Raw genomic sequence first — 11142 nt, 5'->3', positions numbered from 1 at the left:
TGCCTTGCATATTTTTGGTGCCCCATAAATACTATATTAATGAAGAAATTGTGTAAAACTTATGTAAAGGAAACTAATTTTTTCCAGAGAGACATCAAGAGATTGAATTTTGCAAAGGTTTTGGTAACTCCTAAATTGATTTATAAATTTATAGCAATTCTGATTTTTTTTAAGATTTTATTTTTAAGTAATCTCTACACCCAACATGGGGCTTGAACTTACAACCTTCAGATCAAGAGTTGCGTGCTATACCAACTGAGCCAGCCAGGTGCCCCTACAGCAATCCTGATTTTAAAACCCAATGGTCCTTTTTGGGTAGTTGAAAAAGTGATCTTAAAGATTCATCTAAGTAGGGGTGCCTGAGTGACTCAGTCGGTTAAGCATCTGGCTTTGACTCGGTTCATGATCTCATGGTTCGTGGGACGGAGCCCTGCATTGGGCTCTGTGCTGACAGCTCAGAGCCTGAAGCCTGAAGTCTGCTTCCGATTCTGTGTCTCACTCTCTCGCTGCCCCACCCCTGCTCGTGTTCTCTCTCTGTATCTCAAAAATAAATAAATAAACATTAAAAAATTAAAGATTCATCTAAGTAAAAATATGCGAGACTATCCGGGAAATTTATAAAAAAATAAATTGGAAATCTTGCTCTACTAAATATTAAAACAATTGTAAGGTGACAATTTTTAAAGTATGATATAGTAATTAAAATAGTAAGAAGCAAAATAGAAGACTTGGAAATAAACCAAGTGCACACAACAATTTAGATTTTGGTAAAGGTAGCATTTTGAAATCAATAGAGAAAAGAACATTGTCTAAGGTGTCTGGGAAACTAGCTAACCAGTTGGAAAAATATAGATGATGTACTACCTCATTCCTTATTCCAAAATACGTTGAAATGTATCAAAGATATAATAGAACCATAAAAATCCTGTAAGAAAAAAACGGGTGAGGCTTTTGTAAGCGTGGCATAAAGCCAAGAAGCTCTAAGAGCGAAAAGACATAAATTCAACTACATAAAAAAATGTTTAAACCTGCAAAGCATAAAATACCATAAATAAAGATAAAAAAGCAAATTGGGAAGATATATTTGCAACAGATATGACAGGCAAGACTTTATTTAATGCAAAAAAGAATTCTTACAAATCAATAAAACCAGTAACACTTTAAGAAAATGGACAAAGGATATGAGAATATATATACAAATGTAGAAATGTATGAAAGTACTCAGCCTCATTAATAACCAAGGAAAGGCAGGGGCGTCTAGGTGGCTCAGTCAGGTAAGCATCTGACTCTTGATTTCAGCTCAGGTCATGATCTCATGGTTTGTGAGTTTGAGCCCCACCTTGGGCTCTGTGCTGACAGGGTGGAGCGTGCTTGGGCTTCTCTCTCTCTCCCTCTCTCTCTGCCTCTCCCCCTCTCATGCTTGCTCTCTCTCTTTCTCTCTCGAAATAAATAAACAAAAACATAAAAAACATAACCATAGAAACAGAAGTCAAAATATGTCATGACCTACCCATCAGTTTGGTAAAGGTTTAACATACTGTCAATTCCCAGGATTGGCAAGGGTGCAGAGAAACAGTCACTCAACACTATGGCGAGAATATGTATTGGGTCAGTATTGTTGGAAAATACTTTGTATATCTCTAAACATTGTGTATCTTTTTAAATATTTTTGGGGCGCCTGGGTGGCTTAGTCGGTTAAGTGTCTGACTTTCACTTGGGTCATGATNGACTCTCCCCCAGCCACTACACTTTGGTGAAGCTGTCATGTAGAATTACTTAGATCGATATATAGCAAAGATCATTGTGGAATTATTTGTAAAGATGAAATATTGATGAAGAACCCTTAAACATAGGGGGCTGGTTAAATAGATCATAGTAGCCCATGTAGTAGAATTCTACATGACATTTAAAAGAATTAGGTAAGTTGCTATTATAACATTGTTAAACCTTTTTTAAAATTAATAAACTTTAGGGGCGCCTGGGTAGCTCAGTCGGTTAAGCAGCCGACTTCGGCTCAGGTCACGATCTCACTGTTCGTCGTGGGTTCGAGCCCCACACCGGGCTCTGTGCTGACAGCTCAGAGCCTGAGCCTGTTTCAGAGTCTGTCACTCCCTCTCTCTCTGACCCTCCCCTGCTCACGCTGCCTCTCTCTCTCTCTCCTAGAAATAAATAAAACATTTTAAAAAAAACTTGTAAAAATTATTTTATTTTATTTTAAAAGTTTATTTCTTTATTTTGAGCGAGACAGAGGCAACCCAAGTGGGGGAGCGGCAGAGAAAGAGGGAGAAGGAGAGAATTGCTGCCAGCTCAGAGCCGGATGCCAGTTTCAAACTCAGGAACTGTGAGATCATGACCTGAGCCGAAACCAAGAGTCTGACGCTCAACCGACTGAGCTACCCAGGCCCTCAAAATTTTTTATGCTTTTTAAATGTTTATTTATTTATTTTGAAAGAGGGAGAAAGAGTAGCACGTGTGCCCGTGAGTGGGGGAGAGGCAGAGAGGGAGCGAGAAGGAGAATCCCAAGCAGGCCCTGCATGATCAACACAGAGCCAGGCACAGGGCTCTAATCCACGAACTCTTGAGCGGAAACCAAGAGTTGGATGCTTAACTGACTGAGCCATCAGGAGCGCCCCCCCACCCCACAGGAAAACCCCCCAAAACCTAGCGTGGCTGCTGAGCTGCAGAAACCAGGACACTGTTCATTTGAGTCCTCTGTGAAGCAGGTGTTGGGAGAGTCAAGAGTGTCCGAAGCTTACTGGCTAGGTAACTCCTGGGAAAGACAAATCGGGGAAGGAGAATTGGATGAGATATGGGGGCGGGGGGAGCAGACTTGAGCAGGGAGGGCCTGCAGATGGTGATGTGGATATGACACCGGTGAAAGCAAAGGCCCCAGAAAGTAAGACTGGCCAGGAAGGGCCTGAGACCACGATGCAGATCTGACAAGGCTGCAGCCAACGCAGTGGTGAGCTGCGGAGCGAGGGCTGCCTGCTAAAGGAGGCACATGCTGGCATGAAATGGACAGGTCCTAGCACGGCTTCCACACTCTGCCACTGGCTGGATGATGGCCCGAGAGAGCATCTTGCTTAAAGCACTGCGGTGGGTCCTGAACGAGGTCCAGAATGAAGCTGGACTCAAGCTGTTGTGAAGTTGTCCTGCCTTCGGGACGTAACCTACTGAGGCGAGGGGTCCCCGGAAGTAAGAGGCTGTGGGTAGGCTGTCAGGGATAGGAACTGATGGAAGGTGGCAAGAAATCAGCAAGGGTCCACTGTTCCAATTGCGTTGCTGTGCAGTGTGGAGATTTGGGGGGCATCTCTGAAGAACCCGTATGTGTCCCCCTAACCTCCCTCTCCCCCAAAGCGAGCATTTGGAATATCTGCCCCGCAGAGGACATCAAGGCCGGCCTATGTTGGCCAGGAGGGAGCGACACAAGACCAGATAAGTAAAAACAAAAACAAAAACAAAACATCTGTCTCCTTTTCTCGAACGCCCCCTTCCCCCTCCGCCCCTTACTCTAGAAGACCCAGAAGCAGCTGAGCGAGGGGGAGAATAAAAGAGCAGTAGACGTCAGTCTGGACCTGGGATGAGGGAAAGACCGTGGGCAGAGTGATTGGAGACGAAGCTGTTTTGTATTTACACTCTACCAAGTTAAAAATATATGCATAGGCCGAAATACACATTGGAAAAAGTTCGGAAAGATACGTACTGTTGTTTATGGTTATCACTAGGGAGTTAGGGGAAGTGGAGGGTGGGGCACAATTTTATGTTTTACTTTATATGCTTCCATATGAGTTCTGTTACATCAGGCATACCTACTTTTAAGACGAACAAAATTAAGTTAAAGAAAACAAGTTGTTTGAAATTAACTGAAAAGTTTTTGATGTAATCTCATTTCATTAAATGCATCTCAAGGAGGGTAGACGTAAAGAGAGCCGCGACTACATACATCGTAGTAAAATCAATTCATTTTTTATGTTGGCTTGAGGTGTTTTAGTGGTCGTTGAAAGGTTTATCCTCAAATCCAGGGAAGATGGCAGCCTGAAGCAATGTCCCTGGCACACTCTTACTACTCAATTCGACTTGGGGATAACACAACAGCCAGGGTAGGCAAGGTGACAGAGCCTGGAGGCTGCGTCTAAGGCCGTATTTCATTGAAGATCCGCTCGTGGGGATGCAGAACAGATTCGAGCCAAGGGCGCTCTTCTTGGGCAGCCTCCAGCTAATGACTACGCATGGCAGGGGTGCTGGTGCCTGACCATTTTTGTCCAATGCGGGACACTTCAAGTACGAGACCTTTGCTCTGGGGTTACTCTGTTGGTTGGCTGAGATAGTTCGATCACCTTAGAGCTGGGCGAGAGTCCAAGGATGGGGGCGGAGGATGGGGCATATTTGTTGAAACCTGGGACAATGATAGTGGTTTGGTGGCTCTCTAGGGAAGTATGGTGTGTCCTGTGAAGCTCGGACCTGCCAGCCCACTTTCCTGAGGTTCTGCGCGGGCTTGATTCAATGGTGGACCTCCAGGAGAACTATTCTGTTGGCCTGAATTGCTTTTAGTCCTACACGTAGAAGAAATTTCCACTTGCATTCGGGGAGACCTGGGACCGAGAGGCTTGCCCCCTGTGCCTCACCAAGGGCATAATGGCTCTTCATCTGGTTTATTTCTGACCCACAAGAACAAAATCTGCTTAACCTTTCACCATTCACTGGTTTACTACTGCTCAGGAGACCCGAATTGCCTGACCTAACTGCTAAGGAGTCAAACTCACAAGCAGGCAAAGAACCCGTGTAAGGAAAATTATTAACTAGAGGGAGGAAGACCAACTCGAACAATTAGCCAAGTGGCTTCCATTAATGTAGAAAGGCAGAGTCAGAAGAGAATTATTAAATAATTAAACCAATTAATATTTGTAAAATGTTTAGAACATACTCTGTGTCATATACATGGTTGTCAAATAAGGGACCATGAGAAAAAGCAATGAGAACTCCCAAGGATGTGCAATTAGAGCACAAAAATGACACTGTAGAACTGGAAAGTATGGTTTTAGAACTTAAAAATTCAGTCACAAGCTGAAAAAGGGGATGGCCACTAACTGAGAGAGCCAAATTACTCATCTGGAAGATCAAGTGGAAGATATATCTTTCAACAGATGACGAAAATATAAAGACAGAAATCATTAGGGGTAAGAGACTCGGAAAACAGATCCAAGAGATTTGTCATGAAAATAATAGGAGCTCAGAAGAATAAAGTAGGGGCGCCTGGGTGGTTCAGTCAGTTAAGCATCTGACTCTCGATTTTGGCTCAGGTCGTGGTCTCACAGTTCGTGAGTTCAAGCCCGGCATCAGGCTCTGCGCTGACAGTGTAGAGCCTGCTTGGGATTCTCTCTCTCTCTCCTTCTCCTTTGGTTCCTCCTGTGCTCGATCTCATTCTCTCTCTCAAAAATAAATAAATTTAAAAAAAAAGATAAAGTGAACACAAAGAAGGGAAGAAATCAATAAATAACAGAAGAAAATTTCCCTGAGTTGAAGAGTACGGTTTGCAGATTGAAAGGGCTCACTGAGTCTCATGGATGATAATGAAAAAACACATTGAAACCTTTTCTTGTGACATCCTTGCATTTGCTAAAGAGAAAATCTTACAAGGTTCCAAGCAGAAAGAACATTTTCTGGCTTCCAGCTGGCTTTGGACAACAGGGGGCGCTGTGGATGGGTGAAGGCAGGGGATAGGGAGAAGCCAGAGTATTTCTTCATCTCCGTCTCTGCCTCAGGTGGCATCTCCAGTAGGGATTACATCCCCTCTGTAGCCCTGGCCCCTGGGCTCCAATAAAAACCACTTCCTGCCTTTGACTCCCTGGCCTGAGGGTAGTAGTTGCTCTCTGCTATTCCTAACCTCTGGCTGCCTCTTATTGTCACCTATTTGATTTACCAATAATCCATTACTTGTGCAATCCATTCCCTGTATTATTATATTCCCTCTATTTCATTTATTTATTCATTTATTTATTTGGTGATCTCTGCACCCAACGTGGGGCTCGACCTCATGACCCCAAGATCAAGAGTCACATGCTCTTCCAACTGAGCCAGCCAGGCACCCCCTAGAGTCCCTTCATTTTAAATCCTCAGAGCCATTTCTATTTTCTGGTTGGACCCGACTGTCACACTCACAAAGGCAAACAAACTAGGATCAGACTTTTAATCTACGACACAGAAAGCCAGAAAGCACTGGAACACTATAGAATGTTGGGAGAAGAGAACTTCTGGCTAACAATCCTATACTGGGATGCAACGGGCTGCTTGTAAAATGGCTTCCAACTNTATCTCCTCTTTTTTTTTTTTTTAATATTTGTCTATTTATTTAGACAGAGAGTGAGGGCAAGCAGGGGAGGGGCAGAGACAGAGAGGGAGAGAGAATCTCAAGCAGCCTCCATAATGAGTGGAGCTCAGATCCCACGTTGAGTGGGGCTCAATCCCACAAACCACGATATCATGACTTGAGTCAAAATGGAGAATCGGATACTCAACGACTGAGCCACCCAGGCGCTTCTAATTCCCTCTTCCTGAGTGTGTGTTGGTCCTACTGACTTGCTTATCACACACCATAGAAAAAATGATGGGATGTCACTGTCGTAATCAGGCTATGAAAAAGTGGCTCCTGTTCTTCCTGCCTTCCCTCTCTGGCTGTTCTTGGGCTCTGATGCAGAGAGCCACCTGGCAAAAAACTGAGGCCCTCAGTCCAACAGCTGGCAAGGAACTGGATTTGCCAATAACCGAGTGATGGGCCTTGGAAGTGGATCCTGTCCCGGCTGAGCCTTGAGATGGGACCGCAGCCCTAGCTGACTCTTTGGAGCCTGTGAGAGACCCTGAGTGGACACTTTGAAATCTTACAAGAGACTGTGAGGTAGATGACTCAGGTAGGCCATGCTATTCCTGACCCATAGAAACTGCGAGATCAAAATTGTGTGTTGCAGGGCGCCTGGGTGGCTCAGTCGGTTAAGTGTCCGACTTCGGCTCAGGTCATGATCTCACGGTTCGTGGGTTCGAGCCCTGCGTCGGGCTCTGTGCTGACAGCTCAGAGCCTAGAGCCTCCTTCAGATTCTGTGTCTGCCTCTCTCTCTGAACCTCTCCTGCTCACTCTCTCTCTTTTTCTCTCTCTCTCAGAAATAAACAAAAACAACATTGAAAAAATATGTGTTGCTTAAGCTGACTTGTATTTTTTAAGTGGAATTCATGATTAAAAGCAATAAGCAATACAATAAGGTGCATAAATTGTTCAGTCCTTAAAGAAGAGATGAGCCACAAACCTTTATGTACTGGATTGCTACAGCAGCTTAAGATTTAAAGCAAAACTCTTAGAAACACAAGATTTTGATAAAAATGACAGCCATAATGTGAGACTATAATATACCTCCTTCGGAACTTAACTCATCAAGTGCACAAAAAATAAGCTGGAAAATAGATGAGTTGATTAATATAACCAACAAGCTCAATGTATGACTCTATACATCCACATGCACCTACAAATGTACTGATTTTCTCTTTTAAAAGTTTATTTAAGAGAGAGAGTAAGAGCAAGAGAGGACTGCAGAGGGAGGGAGAGAGGGAGAATCCCAAAGAGGCTCTGGGCTGTCAGCATGGAGCCCAATGTGGGGCTCAAACTCATGAATCGTGAGATCATGACCTGAGCCGAAATCAAGAGTCAGATGCTCAACCGACTGAGCCACCCAGGGTCAGCCACCTAAAAAGGTAAATTATATTCTAATGTCCATTAATTGTGTGTATCATCACAGAGGAAAACTTCATAAATTTAAAGAGAATTTCTTTTTTTTAATCTTTTATTTATTTGTGGTTTTGTTTGTTTATTTATTTTAGAGGGAGAGTGCAAGTGGCAGAAAGGGGCAGAGGGAGAGAGAGAGAGAGAGAGAGAGAGAGAGAATCTTAAGCAGCCTCCATGCTCAGCATGGAACCCAACATGGGGCTCGATCCCACAACCCTGGGATCATGACCTGAGCCAAAATGAAGAGTCAGATGCTGAACTGAGTGAGCCACCCAGGAGCTCCAAGAAGGGATTTGAGAGGCTGCATTTTCTCATTATAATCCAGTGAAATTAGAAATGAATAACAAAAATTAACAAAATATCCTTACTACGTAGAAATTGAAGAACATCAATTTAACTCTAGATTAAAGAGGAAATAAAAACAAAATTTATAAAAATTTTAGGAAATAACAAAATGTGGATATACTAAAATCTAGGGGATCACCTAAAATTTTATTTAGAAGATTTACAGCTTTAATATATATTTTTTTAATGTTTGTTTATTTTTTTTGAGAGAGAGCTCAAGCAGGAGAGGGGCAGAGAGAGAGGGAGACACAGANGACTCGAACCCACAAACTGTGAGATAATGACCTGAACTGCAGTCCGACACTTAAACTGACTGAGCCACCCAAGCGCCCCAAAGATCTATAGCTTTAAATTAGGAATCACAAACGTGCTCAGCGTCTGTNGCCAGTATGTGATACCCCATTTCAATGCTTGACTATTAAAACAGAAACAAAAGAAGATGTAAACCATAATCTACTAGGAGCACAATTGCAAAGCTGCAACATTATCTAAAAGAAAACATGAGCCGAATTAATGAAAATAAACCTCAAATTAGTGAAGTAGAAAATTGCCACAGGTTGGGTTCCCTGGGAAACAGATGCCGAGGAGTGAAGGATCCAAAAGTTTCACTGAGCAGTAACGTGTGAAGAAAAGAGGGCGGGGCACGTTGTCAGCAACGCTGACGCTGACGTGACAATGTCTCTGCCAGCTCATCGGGGAGCCCCGTAGCACAGGTCACCCATTAGANCTCTCTGCCACAAAAACCATAAAAAGTGGTATAAAAAAGTTATGAAAGCCCCCGATAAACCCAAATGCTGGCTTCGAACGAGTGAATTCAATTTATGAAAGCGTCCACCTTTCGTGTGTGTGCCAGCTACAAAATTGTCCTGCAAGTGGAATTTATGTGCAGAAATCTGCAAAGGGTGGACATTTAGGATATGTTCAATGGTATCAGGTAAAAAGAAGTAGCAGTCAAAGACCTGCCTTGTGCGGTGGGGCTTCTAAATCCCTCATCTTTTTAAACCGAACTTTCAATGCCAGGCTTCCACTGTCTCGTAAACAAGAAAGCCATTAAAAAAGTATTTTATCAATTCTCGTGTATTTATTTTTAACAAATTTACATTTTTAGATGGAGAGCAAGGTCTTCATTTCTTTTTTATTTGCATCGTGTGTCAGGATTGCCAGACCAAAATTTGGTTTGTTTCTTTTACCCATATCTTAGGTATGTATTCAACTAGCAGCTCTCTACAATAATCTGAAATCAAGATAGAATTTTTTAAGTTTATTTATTTATTGCTTATTTTATTATTTATTTATTATTTTTAAATTTTGATTTTCAAGTTGGTTAACATACAGTATAGTCTTGGCTTCAAGAGTGGAACCCAGTGATTCATCACTTACAAATGACGCCCAGTGCTCATTTCAACAAGTGCCCTGCTTAATGCCCATCACCCATTTACCCCATCCCTCCACCCACCTCCCCTCCAGAGACCCTCAGTGTGTTCTCTGTATTTAAGAGTCTCTTAATGGTTTGCCTCCCTCTCCATTTTTATCTTATCTTTCCTTCCCTTCCCCTATGTTCATCTGTTGAGTGTCTCAAATTCCACATATGGGTTGAAATCATAGATCTGTCTTTCTCTGACTTATTTTGCTTAGCGCAATACCCTCCAATTCCATTTTTGATAACTTGAAATTAAGAAAAGGCTACTCTTACTAGAAAACAAGAGAGGGACATTGTATCAGTTTGAGGTCAGTATCCCTCAAGATCAGGAAGGTATCTTGGAAAGGGCGGGGCTGGNTGATGGAACCAGATTGCCCCAAGTGCCCCACTCACTGAGATTTCCTGCCAGTTTCTACACGGGCTTGACTGGCATGATTCAAACAGGAAAAACTCAGAGCCATTTCAATTTTCTGGAGCTCCACAATAACATCAAAAACAGCTGATGGGATGTATTCCACACATTGTATTGTGGAATTTCTGTAAGGAATTGCTACAATATATGGGGTCCAATTGTTCTGTAGTACTTCTACATGTTTTATCTAGATTAGATTCTAGATGGCCAAAAGATCCATTAATTAGCTCGGGAGATTTAGCACAGCAAGTATACAGAACATTTGACCTCAATGGCAGAAATGGAAGAAACTGCACTGTCCAGTTTGCTGATCACTAGCCACACGTGGGTATCGAGCACCCAAAATGTTGGTAATTCGATTGAAAATGTGCGATAAGTGTAAACACATGTAAGATGTCAAAGACGTGGTGTGAAAAAGAAGAAGAAATGTGAAATATCTCATAACTTTCATACTGATGAATACTGATATGATTAGGATATATTAAGGTTTATTTGACTTATTTCTTTTAACCTTTTTGTAAAAAAAAAAAAACATAGCTATTAGTATTTAAAAACACACATGTAGGGGTGCCTGGCTGGCTCAGTGGGAAGAGCGTGGGACTCTTGATATCAGGGTATTGAGTTCAAGCCCCACGTTGGGTGTCAAGATGACTAAAGCAAATAAAGTTAAAAGATCACACATGTAGCTCACATCTGCGACTTGAATCCTATTTCTACTGCACAGTGCTGCAATGGATATTTACTGTGACGTTTCCTGAATTCCCGTTCTTTAAAAAAAAAAATTATTTTTAAACTTCCACTATAATTAACATACAGTTTGAATTCCTGTTCCTTTGACCCTCTCGGAGTTTTAACCAGCACAGGAACATTGGTAAACCCATCCTTCCGGCTTGCTATGGCTTTAACTGTATATAAAGGCGATGTGTGTCATTACTGTGCTCATCTTCAGCTCNGGACTGTTCGGAAAGGACCAGTAACGTAGATAAGCTCTAGACCAGCCAGGCTAAGGAAGGAAGAAAAGGAAAAATGCTAGTAATGGCAATGTAGCTGAAACCAGATACATGTTAAAAGACTTGAAAGAGAATCTCGTGTGCAACAAATGTGAATAGACAGAAAGAATGATGGATTTCCTGGCAAACTATAAACTACCGAAATTACCCCAAGAAGTAGAAAACCGGAAGAAAGAAGCAACAGTGG

Source organism: Crocuta crocuta, unplaced genomic scaffold (genome assembly GCF_008692635.1).
Source record: "Crocuta crocuta isolate KB4526 unplaced genomic scaffold, BGI_CrCroc_1.0 scaffold482, whole genome shotgun sequence".
In the NCBI taxonomy this organism is placed as follows: domain Eukaryota; kingdom Metazoa; phylum Chordata; class Mammalia; order Carnivora; family Hyaenidae; genus Crocuta; species Crocuta crocuta.
Note: the sequence above shows the minus strand (reverse complement) of the source record.